Here is a 22,500-nt window from a genome sequence, read left to right as displayed (position 1 = left end):
CAAATGACACAAACAAATGTTTATGGCAGCACTTCATAGAGCATTAATGATTAAGGAGGGAACTTGAATGCCTAATAGACACTATCCTCGAGTGTCTAAGGTCTCTCTGTATAAAGGTTAATTAAAACAGCCTGTCATGAGGATTTTTCCCCTCACAAATAAACTAAATATTAAAAACTAGAAGATGTACCCGGCGTTGCCCGGTATTAAACGTAACGTTGAATCCTTTTTAAAACAAACAAACAAACAGGAAACGGAAAGAAACTGAGACATGTGCATGCGAGTATCATGTTTTTTTTTTCTAAACAGTTCACTTTTTGTAAGTAAAAAAAAGAAAAATATTCGAGATGATAATGCGGGATCTATTAGATTGAAGACTATTTTTGGCCCTGTCTTTCTTTTTATTTTCGTCTACCATCTAGTTTATATAAAACAATTCCAAAGTTATCATATAATTTTTTAACATAAATATTTTATCTCTAAGATACCTAATTCGTTTCGATGACATTCTTTTTGACACCCAAATATTTTTCCATTCACAAACGTTCACAATCGCTCATGATTAAGTATCTGGTGTTTCCCGGGTACTTAATCAATGTAACACCTCCCCAGGCGTTCTCGCTATTGTACAGATAAATGATTGCATCAAAGTGAAATACTTTCAAAAGCGTTAGAATAAGCCAACCATTTTTCCAAAGAACGTGACAACAGACTTCATATAAGTCTTTAATTTCAGGTTTAGAGTGATGTGCATGCGAGTATCATGTTTTTTTTTTCTAAACAGTTCACTTCTTGTAAGTAAAAAAAAAAGAAAAATATTCGAGATGAGATCGAAACCCAAACCTAAAGACAGTGAGTCAAATACGATAACCATTAGACCAGCTTGCCATGACCTTAAAAATTATTTTTCAAACCCTATGAAACAAAATCACAAAAATCCGATGACTACCAAGTACCAATTGTTCAATGTTTACCCCTTAGCAGCCATTTTCAAACCTTGTACTGAGTTCCAATTTATGGCGCACCCTCGCCAAACTTTCACAAGAAAACCACGTCAAGCAGAAAACCCTATCAATAGTTTCCCCCACTCTTTATATGTGCCTAAACCTAAACATAGATTCCATGAACAAAGTTTCTTTCTTAGAACTGCACGCCTATCGATTTCTCTTCCATTTTCCTGCTTTCCAGCTGACTACAATATGGTTGTCTTCAAGTCTAACGTAAACAAGTTTTTGATGAGCCGTTCCATGTAAGTTAACAAATTTACCTAATTTCCATTACTGACGATTACTTTATTGTCCAATTGTCTACTGCACACTCTTTAACCCTTATCCTCGAAGGGCCTCTTGGCCTTGACAAGTGGTGATACCTTTGTAAAAGAAAAATCAGGTAAGACATCACAAGAAAGATATACTATTAAACAGTTAACTGGTCAATTATTGAGAGGAAAATTAATGTTCTGCACGTCTTTACAAACTCAAGATGCAAAGAAAATTAAATGAAAATTGAATTGAGCACTCGAATACCTATGTATCTCATGAGCGTGCTATTGATTTCGGAGAACTTCGATTGAATTCAAATGAAACAAAGAGTCGAATAAAGAGCTTTCTGATTTTCTTTCTTTTGCGTTGAAACATCTGGTGCGTTACTAGTGATGGGACGATTCCAATATTTTTCTCGATTCCGATCCAATAACTGATTCCGTACTAAATTCCCGATTCCGATACAATTACTAATTCCGATTCTTTATACATCTCTAAATGTTAAACTATGAAATGGTTTTATTGTCCCGATTACTTTTAGAACACATTTTAAATGTGCAGATATTTTCTCAAACATAAAAATCCACACACTGGGTGGGGGGTGAATCTATGGATTTTAGTTTTACTGGTAGTTTAATATCAATAAATATTTATTGTTTTATTACTACAAGCAGAAATGGAATATTTAGTTTTAAAGAAAATCAAGTTAAAAGTGATAATTAAAGGAATCGTTTTTAGCATTGGAAAACAAGCATAAATTTTTCCGATTTCGATACTCCAAAAAGTTCCGATTTTTCCGATTCCTGATTCCGATTAATCGTCCCAACCCTACTAGTTACTTTAACTTCATCTAAAGCCAATCTTCTCATGTAATACCACCGACATTCGGATCATCACTTGTCACCTATCTATATCTGGTCGGGTTCCTTGCTCGGACCAATGTGACTCTCTCTCTCTCTCTCTCTCTCTGTCCCTCTCTCTCTATCTATCTCCCCTTCCCTCTCTCTCTCTCCATATTTCCCTGTCTGCCATCAGCTGCCCCAGATCTTCAGGACCACAATTGGCGTCATGTGCAATTTGCTGGATGTAGGTGGATATAGATCGTCCTATGCTCGTGAGCACGTGACGCGGAGTCCACAACAATACTTTTCTCACCAGTCCTTGCTTGCTCCCCTTGCAGTGACCGGCAAATCGAACACGTCACTCCCTGACGCAAATACACACCGACGTCATAATTCGTGCAGAGGTGTCAACAGTCCAGGATTGCTTCATTTTACTATATGTCGAATGAAAGATGCTGTCTCATTTCAGGCAGAATAAGAATATCTAGTAGCGCCTCCCTTAGCGGGCAGACTGATGTAGAACCTGAACTGGATAACGGTGTCCTGGTGATGTCATGGGGAGCAGCATGACAGTGGCGCGCCCTGGCGGAGGAACTAAAGAACGAGTCAATACAAAAAACAAAAAAAAACAAAAAACAAAAAAAAAACGCTGAGCTGAGGAAATCAATCATTGATCAACGGTCAGGGTTAACGAGTCTAAGTGAGATAATACTGCGTTTCACTTGAAGACGTAGCTCACACACGTGATATTATCTGAACTATCGAAAGATTCAGTGGGACTCACTTGGCATCAGTTGAAATGAATGTCGATCTGTTTAAGAGAACACTCTGTTTTGATACGCTATTAACTATTGATAGGATTTTCTGCTAGACGTGGTTTTCTTGTGAAAGTTTGGCGAGGGTGCGCCATAAATTGGAACTCAGTACAAGGTTTGAAAATGGCTGCTAAGGGGTAAACATTGAACAATTGGTTCTTGGTAGTCATCGGATTTTTGTGACTTTGTTTCATAGGGTTTGAAAAATAATTTTTAAGGTCATGGCAAGCTGGTCTAATGGTTATCGTATTTGACTCACTGTCTTTAGGTTTGGGTTTCGATCTCATCTCGAATATTTTTCTTTTTTTTTACTTACAAGAAGTGAACTGTTTAGAAAAAAAAACATGATACTCCCATGCACATCACTCTAAACCTGAAATTAAAGACTTATATGAAATCTGTTTCCACGTTCTTTGGAAAAATGGTTGGCTTATTCTAACGCTTTTGAAAGTATTTCACTTTGACGCAATCCTTTATCTGTACAATAGCGAGATACGTCTGGGGAGGTGTTACATTGATTAAGTACCCGGGAAACACCAGATACTTAATCATGAGGGATTGTGAACGTTTGTGAATGGAAAAAATATTTGGATGTGAAAAAGAATGTCATCGAAACGAATTAGGTATTTTAGAGATAAAATATTTATGTTAAAAAATTATATGATAACTTTGGAATTGTTTTATATAAACTAGATGGTAGCATAATAGACGAAAATAAAAACAAAGACAGGGCCAAAAATAGAGTCTTCAATCTAATAGATCCCGCATTATCAACCAAGCTCCAACCCCTGTCCCATCGCCGCAATGTTGCGTTTCTGTACTTGGTTTACAAGTATTTTAATGGAATGTACTCTGAGTAACATGTAGCAGTTGCGCCTCCTCGATGTAAATACCCCCTCACTAATCTGGTAAGCAGCAAAATCCCACACTTTCACTGTTGCGGTCGCTAGATACCGGAAAGCATTTTACTCTAATATTTTCTTCCCTCGAACTGTTAGACTTTTGAATTCCACCCTCATCTCCTTTTTCCCTGACTGTACTAACATGCAGAAATTTATATGTAATGTAAATAGACATCTGGCTGCTCAACTCCCTACATAGTGTCCCTGTAGATATGGCCTTAAATAGTAGTCTCTTATGTCCAAGTGGCAACATGACTAGTTTGGGTGTATAAGAGTTAAAATTAGTAACATGCACCGACGGGAGTCGAATTAAGTTTTGAAAACGAGATTTCATTTTCTTCTTCGTTCCACCCGACCTTTCAACCGAAAAGCTCGGGTGTCTTCTTTTGAAATGGCATATCTCCTCCGCAAATGGATACTTAGTTAGAAACGTTTGATGTAATTCTTAAATAGATATCATATATCTTAAACACGTCTCACATATCTTCCTTATCAGAGATAAAACGGTGGTTTTAAATATACCTATTCATATCTCGACTAACTTCGTATACAAGGTGTTCGAAAAATTGATGGTGTAATTTATGGGATTATGTTCAGCGTATAAAGGAATCTCTTTGTGTGTGTGTGTGTGTGTGTGTGTCCGTGCGTGTGCGTGTGTGAGTGCTTGTGTGTGCGCGTGTGTGTATGTGCGTATGTATGTGTGCGTGTGCTTTTGTGAGTGCTTATGTATGTGCGTGTGGGTGTATGTGTGCGTATGTATGTGTATGCGTATGTGACTGCTTGTGTGTGCGCGCGTATGTGTGTTTGTATGTGCGTGTGTGTATGCGTGTATGTATGCGAGTGTGTGTGCGTGTGTGATGTGTGTGCGTATATGTGTGAGTATGTGTGAGTGTACATGTGTTATTGCCTCATGGTTGGGTCACCGACGACTAAACTGGTTCGCCCACCAGACTTGTTTGGTGAAGAGGGTGGTTAGTCTCCCTGAAGGACTAAAAACAAGACCTCCCAAAGGAAGAATGAACCCTTTTTCGGGGTCAACGGCCAACTAGCACCGTGTATATTTGTGTGTGTGTGTGTTTGTGTGTGTGTGTGTGTGTGCGTGTGTGTGTGTGTGTGTATGTGTGTTGGGTGGAGAGGGCTCCCGTAAGCCGTGATGAAGGCAACCTTTCTAGGAGAGGCAAATCTCTGATTTAAAAAAAACCATAAAGCGGGAGACCAGTACCCGCATTAAGCTGGTCTGCAGTTTAACTTGTTGCTGGCTATCTTGTTCTTGCTTGTTGCTGGATCTCAACATTTTGAACCGAGAGAGAGAGAGAGAGAGAGAGAGAGAGAGAGAGAGAGAGAGAGAGAGACTTGGCTGTCGTACAAAGCTAAGACTCTGTAACATCATCTGTGTATAGATACTCCCTCAGGCATTTATCTATAAAAATGGTCCTGTGGCGATGGAAAAGTTGTGACGCGTGGAGGCTTGAAATGCTGGAAGCATGTAATAATTGATCTCAATGACCATCTCCAGTATCATGCCTGCTTGAACGTGTGAATTCACTAGTAGGACTAAAAAAAAAAAAGTCATTTTTTGGCTCATGGACTTTAAGTGTCTGAGGGAGTGGCACTCGTCTGACAAGACGTTTCAATAATCATGTATGCATGTATGTATGTATGTATGTACGTCCGCCTAAATTTAGACAGAGGCGGCGGATTTTCACGAGATCGGCATCGTTTTGAAGGTCGACCCTTCAGACGACCAATATCGAAAAACCATCAATTCCTTCAACTGGGCACATTTCTACAGCGAGGAGTATCTGTTTTCGCCGATGTTTTTGAAAGTAATCCCCTCTTTTCGATTGACTAGTCTTAATTTAAACTTTTGCCACATTCGGTTTTGCGATTGACGTAACGGCAAAGACGTCGCGTTTTTTTTTTGGGGGGGGGCGTATCGTTCTTTTCCTCCTTTGCGGTACGGGTTCGTGTCTGCTTGCCTACTACCACTTTTTATTTTTGCTCAACACATATCTCCAAACAGCCGGACAACGCCGGGCACCCAGGCTAGTCTTATTTTAACTCAAAGTTCATTCATTTTGATTCGAAATTCATTTGTTTTTTTATCTAAAATATGACTGTCATAATTTGGAATTCAATTGTTTTAATTTGCAATTGACTAATTTATATTTAAAATTTTATTTTATTTTTCGAAATTAATTACTTTTAATGCGAGAAGCATTTAATTTAATTTGGTATTCATTTATTTTGAGTTGGAATTGTTAAGTTAATTTTAATCAAACGTTTAGTTGTTTTTCACTTTAAATCAAATCTTTTTAATTTGGAGTAAACTGTTATAGTTTTAAATTAATGTTTTATTTTAATTTGAAACCCATTTGGTTGAAATTCAAATTATATATTTATTTTTAATTTGGACACGAAAAATGCTGCTTCTATATTTGGAGTTTGACAATGGCGACTGATTATTTACAAGATGTGACACAAGGTTGGAAGATGGGGAGAGTCGAATCAGTGCCTTTAAAGAAGAAGCTCTTTTTGTCCTTCAAGAAATACCTGGGCAGCCCTGTCAGCATTCCTTGATTAGGGCGCCCCAGACAGTAAGTAATAAACTAGACAGGGCGGACATATTAGGATTACCAAAGGCATGCCCCCATTACAACAATAGAAAACCGCCATCAGTCAAAATTGCCCACTGATGAACTGATTGTCAAGAAATGTTGACATAGTACAAATGGCATCTCTGGCTTTCGCAGTAAGATTGAGGAAGCAAGACTCGTTCGCTATTTATTTCTAGGTCATTCCGGCAATTCCCTTTTCTCATGAATTTGTTAAACAGATATTAGAAGGGGTCATTAATACCTCTCCCACAAGGGTCACGATTGATTGATTACGCCACTTACTGGAGGAAAAAAAAAACAAGAGGTAAAATGGTTTCGAAATTTGGACACGAATGAACCATGGAAAGGTGGTGACCCCCGTGATATTAATACATTATTTTATTAATCGTACGGACTAATATCCTCGTCTTGGTTCCGTCTATGACAAATCGGTCTAGAGAAGGGGTTCAATTTAGAATTGAGTGAACTGGCAGAACAGGCCATTCTGAGGGCGGTATGGAACCGGTGAGGGGAGTACTGAAAGTACTAACGGCCATATGTATTAGGCTGGTGCAAAAATAATGTCGTTTATTTTTACGTTTAACTTCAAAAGCAAAACACATTTCATAACAAACTACATTAATCGGAATAAGAACCATTGGAAGCAACACATTTTTGCCAATGAGAAACAACTTTATTTATCCCATTAACATAGAAATTCGGAGTTCTGGAAGTGATGAAGTCATTGAAGGCCGATTGGACATCATCTCGTCTTTTGAAGCATTTGTTGTCGAGATGATTGAAAAAGTGATAATCGGTTGGCGAGAGGTCCGGTGAATATGGCGGATGAGACAGAGTCTCGTAGCTCAATTTGGAGGGTCAGTTGAGCAACATGCGGGCGATCGTTGTCACGGAAAAGAATGGGTCTCTTAATTTTGACCTATCTCGGGCACACACGTTGAAACTTCTAATGCATTTCGTCAATTTGTCGGCAGTACTTCTCCGCGGTAGTTGTTTAGCCCGGGTTCAAGATGTGATGGATGAGACCGGTCACAGACCACCAAACAGTCATTATAATCATTTGTTTTGCTGCAATTTCGGCTTCGGGATCCACTTCTCATCACACACATCCGCTCGAGAAATGGGTCGTTTTTGTTGTATAGAAGGAGCGCAGAAGACACCTCAAAACGACAATCCTTTTGATTATCGTTCAATTCATGCGGCACCCATTTATCCAACTTTTTTGATTTTCCGTATTTGCTTTAAATGGCGAACGACTGTTGAGTGGTCGTGTGATTTTGCGAGGATCGGCTTCAATTAAGGCTTTCAAATGTTCGTTATCAACCGCAATCGGCCGGTCGTGACCGTCTTCATTTTCGACGCTCTCGTCACCATTGCGAAATTTCTTGAACCACCATTATGCCACACGTTCGTTAGTGCTTTCTGGGCCAAACGCAGCATTGATATTAGGAGCTGTCTCGGCAGCTTTTCGACCTAGTTTGAACCGGAACAAGAAAATCTGGCGTATTTGAATTTTGTTCATGCTGTCGAAAAGCCTGCAAAAAAAAAAAAAAATAAATGAAGAGCTTGAGAACAGTAACGAATAACACGATTCGATAGAGCGAAAAACACGCTTCAAAATGATATATAACATAGCTATATATATTAATGAATAATATCATATATAAAAGTAACGTATGTGAGAAAACGACATTTTTTTTTGCACCAACCTAATATAATTTCTTTACGAGAAAAAAAAAAACACCCCCCACACACAGAAAAATGCCCCTCTCTCAGGTGGCCAGAAAGTGGATGCTCATTCTAAGTTAAATTTACATTGAAAAGTGATCACCCACTTTTCGAAAAAGTAATTTCTTCATATGAAAACTTTCTTTTTGCGACGGAAACGGTTTACAGATTCGTTTTTAGTACACTAAAATCTACAATAAAATATTTCGTTATATACGAACATGAGACGGGCTTTAAAGTAAAATAATACCGGATTTTTGGGGCAGGTTTGCCGTTTAGTTGTATAATATCCTCAAACCAGGTAATTACTAAAAGGGATTCTTAAAAGTCGTCATCTGTATCGAGCAAAAGTTTAAAACCACTGATTATATGTCAGTCTACGTCACAGTAACATATATTGAGTGAGTTCCTAACAGTATTTTGTATAGCTTTTTAGTTTAAAGTCATTTTCCCAAAATTTCCCCAAACTTAACGTGTTCGATACAGTCTGCAGCGATTTGTATTTTTCAAATATACCGATAACCACTGCATAACCGATTAAACATTATATATTACATAAAAACACTACAATCTTATCCAGTTAGGTAGAACATTTACTTTTCTTGCCTTTGATAACATTTATTTGCTATATATTTATTTTTTGACAACTTCTTTGTATCTGTGTTTAGTAATACAAACCCTTTTCATTTAATGTAACCTTTAGTCGGCTCGAAAAACAGTGTTTATCGGTGTATTTGAAAGATACAAATGGTGGCGGACACTGTTGATTACGTTAAGTTTGAGAAAGTGAGTTAAAACTAAAAAACTATACAAAATACTGTCACAAACCCACCGATTATGTCAGCCTATGTCATGGTAACATATATTCGGTGGGTTTTTGACACTGTATTGTATAGTTTTTAGTTTTCAACTTACTTTCCCAAACTTAACGTATTCAACAGAGTCTGCAACCATTTCTGATTTTCCAGCCGATTAAACATTTTATATTACATAAAACACTAAACAATTATCCAGTTAGGTAGAAACGTAACTTACCTTACCTTTGCTTTCATTTATTTGTTTTTTCGACAACTTTTTCGAATTTGTGTATAGTAACCCCGCCCCCATCACTCAAATATTAATTACTAACTCACATTTTTGTATACAGAAAACAAACAAACAAAAAAAAAAAACATTTAGCGTTTCAACATTTTTTGTTACGTTCAGCTTTATCCACTGATTGTTGGTCGAGCCCAAGCCATGATTGACGGTAATCTCGAGGATCAGGATCCAATTCTGCAAGAGTACCATTTTTTTTTTTTCATTTTCGCCTTTTTTTTTTTTTACTTTTTGGAGTGGATTGCTGTACTAAGAATATAAGAAACATGCATTTTCTCTTTTTATTAGAATTTTCCATTACACCAAATTGAGCCACAGCAACGCGTGGCAGGGTACAGCTAGTATATATATATAGCACAAAATGGCGGTCAAGAAAATGCGATGTTTGCTTTGAAGTTAAAAAAATGTTTGGCTTATTTCTATACGAAATACTAAGTAGATACCATTATTTTTAGATCGTCAATGCATGATTAAAAGAGATCTTCACTGTCTGTCACATTTTCGTTTGTCAGTCACGTTTACATTGGGAACATGACTAGTATCCCCGCAGATTAAATAGACGTATCTTGGTTCAGATGCGCTCAGACATTTTTCTTTTCATTAAATCACTTAATATAAGAAACTGACGAAAACGAAAGAAGGAGATGCCTATTAACCTTAGTCTTGAAAAGATCAAGTTTGTACATAGGAGGAAAACAGTCAGCAGAAAAGGAGTGTAACAACCTTGTGGTTCTTAAAAAAGGCTACTGAGATAGGAAGCTGCATTACAATGAGATATAAAAACGGAAGAACTATGTAGTTAAACTAGCTGAAACGAAGGGAACAGGGAATACTTCAGGCTATTCTTTTTTTTACATAGGAGTCACCACTTATCAAGGCCAAGAGGTCACTCGCGGATAAGGGTTAAAGAGTGTACAGTAGTCAATGGGACAATATCATAGGGATCGTTAGTAGTGGAAATTTGTTGAATTTGATTACTTAAGGGGAACGGCTCATCAAGAACTTGTTTACATTGAACTTGAAGACGGTCACATTATAATCAGCTGAATAATTCTGAAGAAGATGTTTCATAATAATATTTATAGAAAAGATTGAGGATAACAACATTACGTCTGTGAGATATGTTAAATGAAAGAAAAAAGTTGGGGGCCAATAAAATAACAGATACGTTTTTCCATCATATCAAAATCTTCAAATGGAATAGAGATTTACCAACCTAAATACGACATCGCTATATGGCATTATTTTCGAGAATTTTTCTTTGGTCTACCACGCTTGAATTTTATACAAGTTTGTCTTTAGGACATCGTGCTTACAGTTCAAATTTCCCTTTCTGTGGTCTGTCACGCTTAAGTTTGAAATAGTATTTTTGTTTGTTCTTCACACTTAAGTTTGAAATAGTATTTTTGTTTCTTTATCATGAATGTTTGAGATCAGTCACGCTTTATTTAAAATTGGGAGGGAAGTTTAAATGAGTAGAAAGGTTTACAGATCATGTTACAGTTTAATCATTTAATGTATAATTGTCCATGTACATATATATCAATATACACATGTATAAATGCTTATACACACATATGCAAAATAAATAATACATGAAAAGAGGTGAGCCTAAAAGGAGCCAACCCATGTACACCCAAAACACACACACATGCAATTATACATACATAGACATACATGCATACATGAATATACAAACATATTCGCGCATATATACACACACACATATATATATACACACACACATATATATATACATACATGCACTTACATAAGTACGTATACAAACAAAAACATACACACATTCGTTTAATATTAAAACAAAATTAATGAAGAGGAATAAAATAAACCTCTTATACTAAGTAAATTTATACCGTAAGATTTAGGAAGTAAGCTAAGTTTTTACGAATTGGTTATATTTGAATTTTTTCTTATGTTTACATTGGGAAATAAGTTCTCTTTTGCAATTGATTATGTTGATACTTTAGGGGAAGTAATTATACTTATAGCTTCAGATATATAAAGTTTACAAAACTTAGAAACTGGGGTATGAGACTTTGACATTTTTATAAATAGCCCAATTTATAGAGAAAGGGGTGTTTTTAGATTTAAGTTTTTAATTAAGCGGTTACGGAAGTTCCCTGGCTATTATCAGTGAGGAAAAGCAAATGTGATTAGATATCCTAAACTTTATTAAAGTTGAAGCGGGCCAATGTAAATGTATATCTTGCTCGGAGTTTACGTAGTGTTAATGGTTTGTGGATTTGTATTAGGATTGTAGGTATGGTTGCCGTTTAATTCAAGGTTGTTATAATATAGATATTAGAATCTGTATTTTGAGGAGAGTTTAGACTATTATAAGTGTTTTGAGGAAAGTAAGACAGGTTATTATCATTTAAAATTGGGAGGGAAGTTTGAATGAGTAGAAAGGTTTACTATTATTATTATTATTATTATTATTATTATTATTATCATTATTATTATTATTATTATTATTATCGCTAAATTCATGAATTTTGCTATTATTATTTATGCTTTTAGTTGTGATGTGGTTGTTTGTGGGTGAAACGGTTGGTGAAACGATTGGTGGAACGGCCGGTCCACTCGTTAGAGTTGTATTTTAAGTAGTTGACGGATGGGGGATTTCTGTTATAGGAGGATTATTTCCAACTATTGTAGGGGTGTTTCGTGGTAGCTCAGTAACAATAAACAAATATATGACATCCCCATGAATGCAATCATTCTTGACTAGGTAGTCTTGCTTATTGTTGCAATTGCAATGAACTTTTGGCATTATGGGGAAAGAGGTGGTCTGGGCTAATTTGATTGTTCGTTGTTCGAAGTTATTATAGTCTTATCTAAATTGGGCATTGTTCAGTAGCAAATGTTAATTGAATTTTTTTTTTATTAAATATGGTATTGTATCTACGTGGTTGCTTAAAAGAATTTTCTACAATTTAAAAAATTATTTTGGTGCATTTGTTTTGACATTTGAGAGATGGTTAAACTAAATAGTCTTCTTTTTCCTAAGACAATTGCGGAGGTTTGACTTTTTATGATTATTACACTGGGCGAGGCTATGTTGGCAAGCGGTTAATCATTACAATTATTATTCAGTAGGATAGATTGTTTTCTTGGAATCTGATTTGTTTTTAGCCATTTTGTGCGTTAGTACGGATGTTAGGCGGCTGGTAATGGGTTTATTGTGGTTATATTTATATTTTTTTTTTATTATACCTTGAATTTTGAAGTCGTTATTGAAGAAGGTTGCATTTTGGCTGAAAGTTTATATCTGCAGAAAAGGAAGAAATTCTTCTAGAAACAGAAGGTACTATGGGTTTATAATAGAATTCGGGTAATTGGAAATATAAAAAGATATAAATTGGACTTATGATATGTCATGTAGGATGGTGCATTAAGCGTATTTTAGCGAAAACAAATGCCTACTTTAAGAGGATAGAAGAAATTGACTTGTAATAGTTGTTAATAAACTAGTTAATTACAGAGTCTGAGTTTTACTAGAGGAGGAGGCTAACTTTTTCTATGATAGAATGGGGATGATTCTATCTAAGATATTCTTATTTACAGAACCTAAGTCAAAACCAGATTGGCAGATCAATCTTATAGATGGGTTGTCGTAAAAATTAGTTTTATAATTCTTAAGGATACATACACGCACCAATATACATATATACATACATTGATTGTTCATTTATTTACTTATAGATATTGTTAAAAAAACATTACATTTTCATCTTTCTCCGATAGGAATTTGTGAAAACCTGGGGATTAAGCAGAGAAATCAACAAATGCAAAAAAGGGGTAAAAAATTACCAAAGGCAGGATAAGTTACTCTTCTACCTACCTCTGTCAGATTTTTGTATTTTAACATATTTTAATGCTTTTATTCGGTTAAAAAAAGAACTAGTGTCGAGTTGGTAAGGTAAGTTAAAACGACAACAACATGACATACTGCGAGATTTCCGGTTGTCTTAACTGCTGCTTACTAGCTACTACCTAAACGTGACGTCATAGATCAGTTAACCGGCCTTGTCTTTCGGTGGTGACGGTTTGGCAGACTTAAGTTTAAAATGCAAGCTCCGTTTGTCTGTTAGCGTCAGCAGTGTTACTAGTCTATAACACTAAACTCTGAAATATGATTCTCATTTGTTTGCGATGTTTAAGATTGAAGATTCATTTTAGTTGGTCTGTCACCCTTAAGCTTGAAATAATATTTCCATCGCTAAACACGTAGATTAGATGGACGTATGTTAAGATAATTTGCTATATAACATATGCTTATTATATATCTACTTTATACCCAAAATCTTAATGAAAATTTAAATAAATAACAAAAAGAAGCAAAAATAAAAAAAAAATCATCGTGAATTTGGCGCCATATTTAATTTGCAGACGATATTTCCAGTATTTAGATATTACTGAAAATGGAAATACAGAAATTTATTTTCACATTTCTGCATATGGCTTTTTAAACCGTACTCCTTCCGTCGCCAAAGTCCGCAAAAATATTGTTTGTTTCATTTTTGCTAAAAGTATATCTGTAAATATTTTCAAGCAATGGCGACGATCATGGCTTCCTGGTTAGTAAATTTGCATTTTAGAATAAAATGCTCGCAATTTTCATAGGCCGTAGACAATTATTCTCCTACTCATATTTTCAAATGGATTATTTGCATATTTTAATCTCCCCCTTTCTATGTAAAGCAACGTATATATCTCGATTAATATAAAGTTAGGTATGTGTATATCTTTATATATTTATATGTTGTATTCACGTGTATTCCTTTTAATATATTTAAATATGTATGAATAACAAATCAATACGAAAAATATATAAATGTTTAAACGTGTAGGAATACAAAAAGTCTTTTGAAAAAAAACAAAAAAAAACAAGAATGTTTCCTTCAAAAGCACATATTTTCGACCGATTCTTCGGTCTTCCTCAGTGTGAATGTGAATATGAAGATCGAAGGATCGGTCGAAAATTATATGCTTTTTTTTTTCAAAAGACTTTTTTATATTCTTACACATAGGAAATAAATCCAGGAAAGATATAAACATTTATATATTTTTCGTATTGATTTTTTATTCATACATATTTAAATTTATTAGTATACTAGCGAAGGGTACCCGGCGTTGACCGGGTGTTTGGAGGTGTGTGTGATTTTGGGTAAATCAAAACTCCGGGGGGGGGGGGATAAAATGTTTTGGTAGGTAAGTATGAGGATCGAACTCGAACTGTTGAGGCAAAGTTGTAAATTAAAGTGTGAAAAAAAGAGTGCGAGGGTTTTAACCATTGGGCCACCGCGAGTTGCTAACGGAAACGCGTTATTTAATTACTTGGATTTAGCAGGTGCACATTTTAATGACTTAATGAGGTCAAGTTTGACTGCGTGATAGTATTTCATTTACTGCAGGAACGCTTTTTTTAATTTCTATTTTCCCAAGATGTTATAGGAAAAAGACTAACCCACATGCGGCGAGTGATAAATGTTGAATATTTATCTTCCCGAAGTCGAGCAAATTAAATAGACAGGCGAGCTCCGTTGTTAAATCTTAGATATTACGATTTACATGTGATATAAAAAGTTTTAAGAAGTTGTGAACCGACCGACCGCTTCTCTGAAAAAAGCCTTTCTTGGACATACACAAAAAGCGAACATACATTTTCGCTTTTATATATATAGATGTATATGCATGTACTTACCTCCTAAACGAATTAGCCGATCTTTAAAACTTTTTGAACGCTAGTGGCATAAATACACTTGTTTTGCGTTAGCAAAAGTGTGTTGATTCTGATGGTGCAAATTTTGATCAATAAATTTTTGTTTGAGCCGAGATATGTTCCTCTGAACTTAAAAGTTAAAAACCGCAAGAACTTTCTTGTCAATTTGATATATGCTAGATTTTGCTTATTTATTTATTATATATTTTTTAAATTTTTGTTCGCCCCAGACCAGGCATATTGCCACTTGGAGGTAAAGTGTGCTATATTTACTGACGACTATATAAGGAGATGAGCAAGATCTTTGTTCACATTACATTTAAACTTCTGCATGATATTCCAGATAGGGAAGAAGGAAGCAGGAAGAGAACTCAAAAGTCTAGCAGCGCGAGAAAAGAATCCATTAAAATAAAAATATTTCTTGCATCTAAGGATGTCTACATTGAAGGGTGGGATTTCATTGCTAGATGTGTTTGTCAGGTATATGTTCATCAAGGAGTTCATCAGAGCACAATCTTAAAATATTTATACAGAGGAAGTACATACAGGTATTAGAAAACTCTATCTCTATTTCTATCTATCTATCTATCTATCTATCTGTCTATCTATCTATTTATCTATCTACTATTATATAGGATCGATATTAAAAGTTGATGCTACAAAAATACAAATGTAAGGAAATGAACAGATGTATATGTGTGTATATGTGTATGTGTGTGTGCGTGAGAGTGAGAGAATGAGAGAGTGAGAGAGAGAGAGAGAGTGAAATATAGAGAGGGCGCAAGATATACACAAATAGTATTGTATATATTTTTGTTTTTTTTCTGTACTATCTGATCCCTTACATATACAATCTCTGAGTATATATATATATATATATATATATATATATATATATATATATATATATATATATATATATCTAACTCTCTTTTTCAATCTATCTATCTATCTTTCTATCTATCTACTATTATATAAAGTTATTTTGTGTGTGTGTGAGTTTCTTCCTCATAGCTTCCGAAACGGTTGAGCCTATCTCTTGCAAATTTCACACAAAGGTAATTTATATGTCTGGCAGTACTCTTAGATATGTTTTGCACAGAAATTCATCCGATAAATATTGAAAGTCGAAAAAAAAATCCGATCTTAAAATAATTTTCTTCTCTTATAGATAAATAGATAAAAAGAAGAATTTTCACAGGGGAATATTTTATGTTACACCGTCCAAGGACAATGAAAAAATTATTTGCCTTGTCCGATTTAACGTAAAATATTTCCATGTAAAAATTGTTTTTATCTATAATTGAAGAAAGACTGTTTTAGCTCGTCAAACCTAAATATCAGCTGACGTGATGTTGTAAACAAACGCAGACGAAATTTGATGAAGGACATTATCATTATTATTATTTTTAAAAAATTAGTCCAACGAACACATTATTCCTCGTATTATATAATAATATAGGATTGATTCGATAATAATACGTACGCAATCTTTATGAATTCAAATATCATGTTTAAGTGTATTGTACGACCGGGTAACGCCGGGCGGCGAACTAGTCAATTAATAATTTTCATTTTTTCGTTAGCAATCGAACCACCACGACTCAAATTTATCTTTTTAAAATGAAACAACGAATCCACCGCGCGATTAACAAACAGAGTCGAAACCAATTACCCTCTTGAAACAAAACGACATTTCTACATGAAATAATTGACGATTTTCTCCTAATTTGTCAATATTATACGTTCGAGAGATCGGTCTTTCTAACAGTATCAGTATTCATCGGACATGCAAACACACACCCAAACATACAGACAAATGAAATTTATATAATGAACTAGCGGGGGTGCCCGGAGTTGTTCGGGTGTTTAGGTCGTGTAGTAAGAAACCCCTGGCGGGGGAGGAGTCAAAACAACAGTAGCGGGGTGCCCGGATGTGTGTAGGTGGTGCAGTAAGGAACCCCGAAAAAAAGTGATAGTATCGGGAAAGGATCAAAACAACAAGTCAAGAGCGTTGAAATTAAGCGAAGTCAATCCAACGGTAACGATGACTTGCTAAAATGTAAGCAAAAAGCGACCCTTCCTTATGCATAACTGCCCAGTTTAGGGTAAAGAAATTAATGTTTTTGGCCAATTCTTCGATATTTGTCGTCCAAGACATCGAGCTTCAAAACGATATCGAAATGGTAAGGATCCGTCGCCTCTGTCGAAAGAAACACACACACACACACGTTTTGTTTCTTATATATTTGACTAGCGGGGGGGGGGGTACCCGGCGTTGCCCGGGTGTGTAGAGGTGTGTGTGTATGGGGGGGTTAAAATAACAGTCGGAAGTCCAGGTGGAGAGAGCTGTTAAAATAAGTTTAGTAGCGGAGGAGGGAGGTCTTCAAAGCAACAGTATGGAGACGGGGTGGAGACAGGAGTAAAAAAAAATCGTGGTAGCCGGTTATGGGAATAAAAACAACTCCTTGTAAAAAACTTCCTAGTTGAGTGTAAAGGAATGAATGTTTTGGGCTAATTTTTCGATATTTGTCGTCCAAGTCATTGAGCTTCAAAACGCTACCGATCTAGTCAGGATCCGTCGCATGTGTCGAAAGTTTTTTGCGAGACATAAAAACACACACACACATTTTGCCTTTTATAAATATAGCCATCGATAGAGTTTCCTCTCCTTCTCTGCCACAGATTTTTACACTGTTAAGATGATTCTTCTGGAAGACCTTTCAGTTCCGTCGTTAAGGCGTTCTAGATGGCATTCACATCGTTCAAACTGACTCCCTAGAGAATCTCATTGAGTTTTGTTTAATCGAAAAGTCACAAAAACAAAAACAAAAAAATAACAATCAACAATATTCTTGGTTTCTAGGTTTATTCCCATCTGGGATAATATTCAAAGTCGTAGTTTTCGCATAGAATCATCTTCTTTTTTTAAATTCTTTACTAGCAGGCTGCTTGGCGTTGCCCGGTCGTAAAATACACATAAATATTATATTTACATTCATACAGAAACTGAGACATGCGCAGGCAAGTATTATATTTTTTTTAAACAATTTCCTTCTTGTAAGTAAAAAAAAAAAAAGAAATACCCGAGCTGAGACCGAAACCGAAACATAAAGACAGTGAGTCAAGTACAATAACCATTAAGACAGCTTGACACGATCTTTATAAAGTGTTTTCAAACTTACTTATTCTTAACATAAGGAATCTGTTATGTGAACGATACACGCATATGCATTCGTGAAACAGTTGACAAGCAGATGAAAATCCGATAACCTCACCCACGTACGAATTTTCCAATTTGTACTCCTTAGAAACTAAGGGTTTTCACATGCCTGAATACCCAATATAAAAAAATTCCAAGTCTGTAGGGAAAAATTCGTTGAGTATATAGGTTGGGAATTGTTCTCGCACACACATTTTCACTTGTATAGATATATATATATATATATATAGATTAAGGCATTTCTAGATGAAGAAATTCTGCATGCGTATAAAGTTTGCTTGCTTTGTTTTACGGCATATCAACACATTGAACCATTTGGTATAATGGCGAGAGGGTTCGTTGATGGGTTGTGAGACTATGGCTCAATTCGGGGTAGAATCATAAAAACAAAAACTAAAAATTGCACTAAACGTCTCCTTGCTAGACACTCAGCATTTTATGGAGAAAATCAAGCGTAAGTGGAGCAATCAAAAGAAAATAAATGGCGCCCTTCTCTACATTTATGTGTTTTTAACAGAAGAGATATTGGAAGTACATTCTATCCTATCGTTACTTTCATTACAAGAGGTCAACAGAGTTCCAATCTATGACTCCGCCATCAAAACATTCCCAACACTCTTCTAGTTACAACCACTGTCAACAATTCCCACGATTCTATATCTGTGCCTAAAAACACGCAAATTCTATGATCAAAGTTTATTTTCTAGAACTGCCCATCTGTGGAATTCTGTACTGCGTGCCTGCTTTCCAACGTACTACAACAAGGTAATTTCAAGTCCGATGTAAACAAGTTTTTGCTGCCCTCTTGAATAAATTCTACCAAGTTTCACCTATCATTACGGGGTTATCCCACTGACTTATCCTCGAGTGGCCTTCAGTACTTACCTTTCACTTATACATGTTCATTAGTTGTTCCTGTTAATGGGTTAGTTTACTATATTTTCGTGTTTACAACCATTTTATTTTATTAATCAAAAATTCTTGTATTTTTGTTAATACATTTTTTTCATTTTATTTTCATCCTGAAACGCTTGACATCTATCTACCTATTACAATAGAAAAATGCGAGCATGAAAAGTAATATGGTTAAGCTTAAACATGGTAAAGTAAAGGACTAGTTGTTAAAACTGGAAAAGAAAAGTACAAGATATTCTAGTAAAAATATAATAAATATAAACTTAAAATATACAGCATTAAGAAATGATAATATAATGTTATAAACTGATTTTTAAAAAAATTTAATGCTGCAATATTTTAAGTTTTAAATTTATAATTTTTACTTGAATATCTTGTCCTTTTCTTTTCCAATCCTAACAACCAGTCCTTTACTTTTCCATGTTTAAGCCTAACCATATTACTTTTCATGCTCGCATTTTTCTATTGTAATCCATGATTTTTCCAGGCTTCTAGTAAATTCACTTGTTCTTTGTTTAATTTCAGTCTTATCCCCCCCCCCCATAAACACACATGTAATAACAATGTACGGCGCTCATCTGCTTTCAATAAAATCCCCAATTATCTCTCTTTCATTCTCACTTGTTACTTCTCTTCAGATTAGTAGCAACCGTAGTCGCTGAAGCGACGTGGTTGCTATAGAAATCAGTCATAAAAAGCGTCGCTCACCTCCTTACATATTTTTACGATTTTGAACACCAGAGAATTCATCATAACTTTTGTTTTACGGAATCAAAAATGTAAAATTTTTCACAACATAGCTTAGAAGGTTATCTATAAACTGTAATAATTGTTTGAAATTTGGTCGAGAAATGAGTGAGCGGTGGATCTTTAAAGCAGTTCTAAATTACTAAAACTACTACCACTTAACTATATATTCAAACACGGTAGTGTTTGAATGAATGAATGAATGATATATATATTTTTTTTTTAATTCAATTTTCACCCCAAACAAGGCACAGTGCCACTTTGAAGCAGGGGGCTACTATTAGGGACTTAATTAGCGGGGTCATTATGAAGGGAGATGAGTAGAAAGATGTTTGTTAACATTACACTTGAACTTCTGCATATCAGTGTAGTTGGGAAAGCAGAATCCCGGAAGGGAGTTCTAAAGACCCGCAGTTCTGGGGAAGAAACTATTGGAGTAAAAGGCTTTCTTGCACCTAGGGATCTCTACTGTAAAGGGATGAGACTTAGTTGCTTGTCGGGTTTGTCGGGGGTAGTTACGTCGGGGAGGTACAAGTGTTTGCAGTTCGTCAGAGCATTCACCATTAAAGTATTTGTAGAACAGGCAGAGGGATGCAACATCTCGTCGATGGGACAGAGGCTGAAGCCTAGATGACAGTTCAGGACCTATCAGGTTGGCGACTCTCTTTTGAACCCTGTCCAGGAGCGAGAGACAAGCAGCAGATGCACCAGCCCAGATGTGACAACAGTACTCCATACATGGGAGAATGGTGGCCTTATAGAAGTGTAGGATACTGTCAGGCGTAAGTAGTTTTCTAGCACGGTAGAGGGAGCCAACCTTCATTGTAGCAGCCTTTGCAATGCTCTAAATGTATATATTCTATTAGGGCTTGATTAACTAAGGACTCAAATATTTTGGCGAAAAGCGGGAGGAGGCTAATGGGGCGATAATTTAGTGGGTCAGTTCTTTCACCAGAATTCTTGAAGACTGGTACCACAGCAGTCGGGAAAGCAAGATTCGTTAAGACATTTATTGTAAAGTTTGGAGAGAACTGGAGCAACCTCGGCAGAGCAATTCTTTAATAGCACAGCCGGGATGAGATCTGGTCCACATGCTTTTGAGGTGTCTAGGTTTTTTATAATAGCATGTATCTGAGAAGGGGTGATTTTCAAATCGTCTAGTGTGGTGTCTGTTCGCAGAGGAAAATCAGGGAGTGAGTGGTGTACCGAGTTCAGTGTGGAGTTAGAGGCAAACTGACTGGCAAGCAGATTAACCTTGTCAGTTGCCGTGCAAGCAACCTCATGATTGTTTGATAGTGGAGGAATAGTTGACTGTCCATTATTTACTACGCTATTGTAGATTTTCCAAAAAATATTGGGATAATTAATCGGAATCGGGAATCGGAAATTTTTCTGGTATCGAAATCAGAAAATTTTGTGCCTATTTTCCGATTCCAAAAACGATTCTTTTAATTGTATTTTTATTTAGTTTTGTTTAAAGTAACATCTTTTACAGCTAGTAATAATGATAAAATACTAAATATTTATTGATTTGGAAACTACCAGTAAAACTAAAATCGATAGATCACCGCCACACAAGAGTATTTTCACGTTTAAGAAAATATCTGCACATTTTACGTGCATTTTTACGGTAATTGGAAACATCTAGATTTATAAAGATAATTTTATCGATAATTGTATCGGAATCGGGAATTTAGTCAGGAATCGGTAATTGTATCGGAATCAGGAAAAATAGGTACTCTTACATTTGAAAACAATATGTCTACTAAAAATCTTGATATAAATTCGTTTTACAAAAAATTTCAAAATTCTGTGCATCGTCTACAGCATCCCTGCTACAAGTTAGTCGAAGATAATTTCCGATAAGATGCCGGACGCATACGCCTCACAACAAAAATGCCTCTTATGTGCGTTTGCAGACATCTTGTTTGGATATGTGCGCATGCGTATGGTGCGGGTTTATCGGAAGTAAAGATATTTTATCAATTCTTTGTTGAAAGCCAGACGTCACACTTCCGTCCTGAGTCATAGCGCTGGATGCTAGTTTAAAAAAACATTATTTTATCACAGTTTTATGCGTAATAATAAAGAAATAAAAGAAGTATAAAATGACTTCATTTTGGGAATAAATAAAGGGACAGGGACATGAAGAGAAAAGAAGAGAGAAAGTTCAGAAAGAGAGATAGTATGCGAAAGAGAGACAAAGACAGAGAGAGATAGAGATAACGGGAGAGAGAAATTTTGGTTAATGAAATGAAAGGGAGAAAGCGAGAATAAGACTGAGATAGACAGATAGATAGATAGACAGATAGATAGACAGATATATAGGCAGATAGATATATAGGCAGATAGATAGACAGATATATAGGCAGATAGATAGATAGATAGATAGATAGATATATAGGCAGATAGATAGACAGACAGACAGACAGACAGACAGATAGATAGATAGATAGATAGATAGATAGATAGATAGAAGACAAGAGAAGATGAAAAAAGAGCTTATGAGGAAGATATTGAGATGGAGAAAGAAAGAAGTGAGATAAGGTGGCAACGAGAGAAAAAGAAAGGAGAAAGAGAGAGAAAGAGAAACAGAGAGAGAGA

This window comes from Euprymna scolopes, chromosome 37 (genome assembly GCF_053919585.1).
Source record: "Euprymna scolopes isolate OS-2025 chromosome 37, ASM5391958v1, whole genome shotgun sequence".
Classification (NCBI taxonomy): Eukaryota; Metazoa; Mollusca; class Cephalopoda; order Sepiida; family Sepiolidae; genus Euprymna; species Euprymna scolopes.
The sequence above is the reverse complement of the archived record's forward strand: the minus strand, read 5'-3'. Positions refer to the sequence as shown.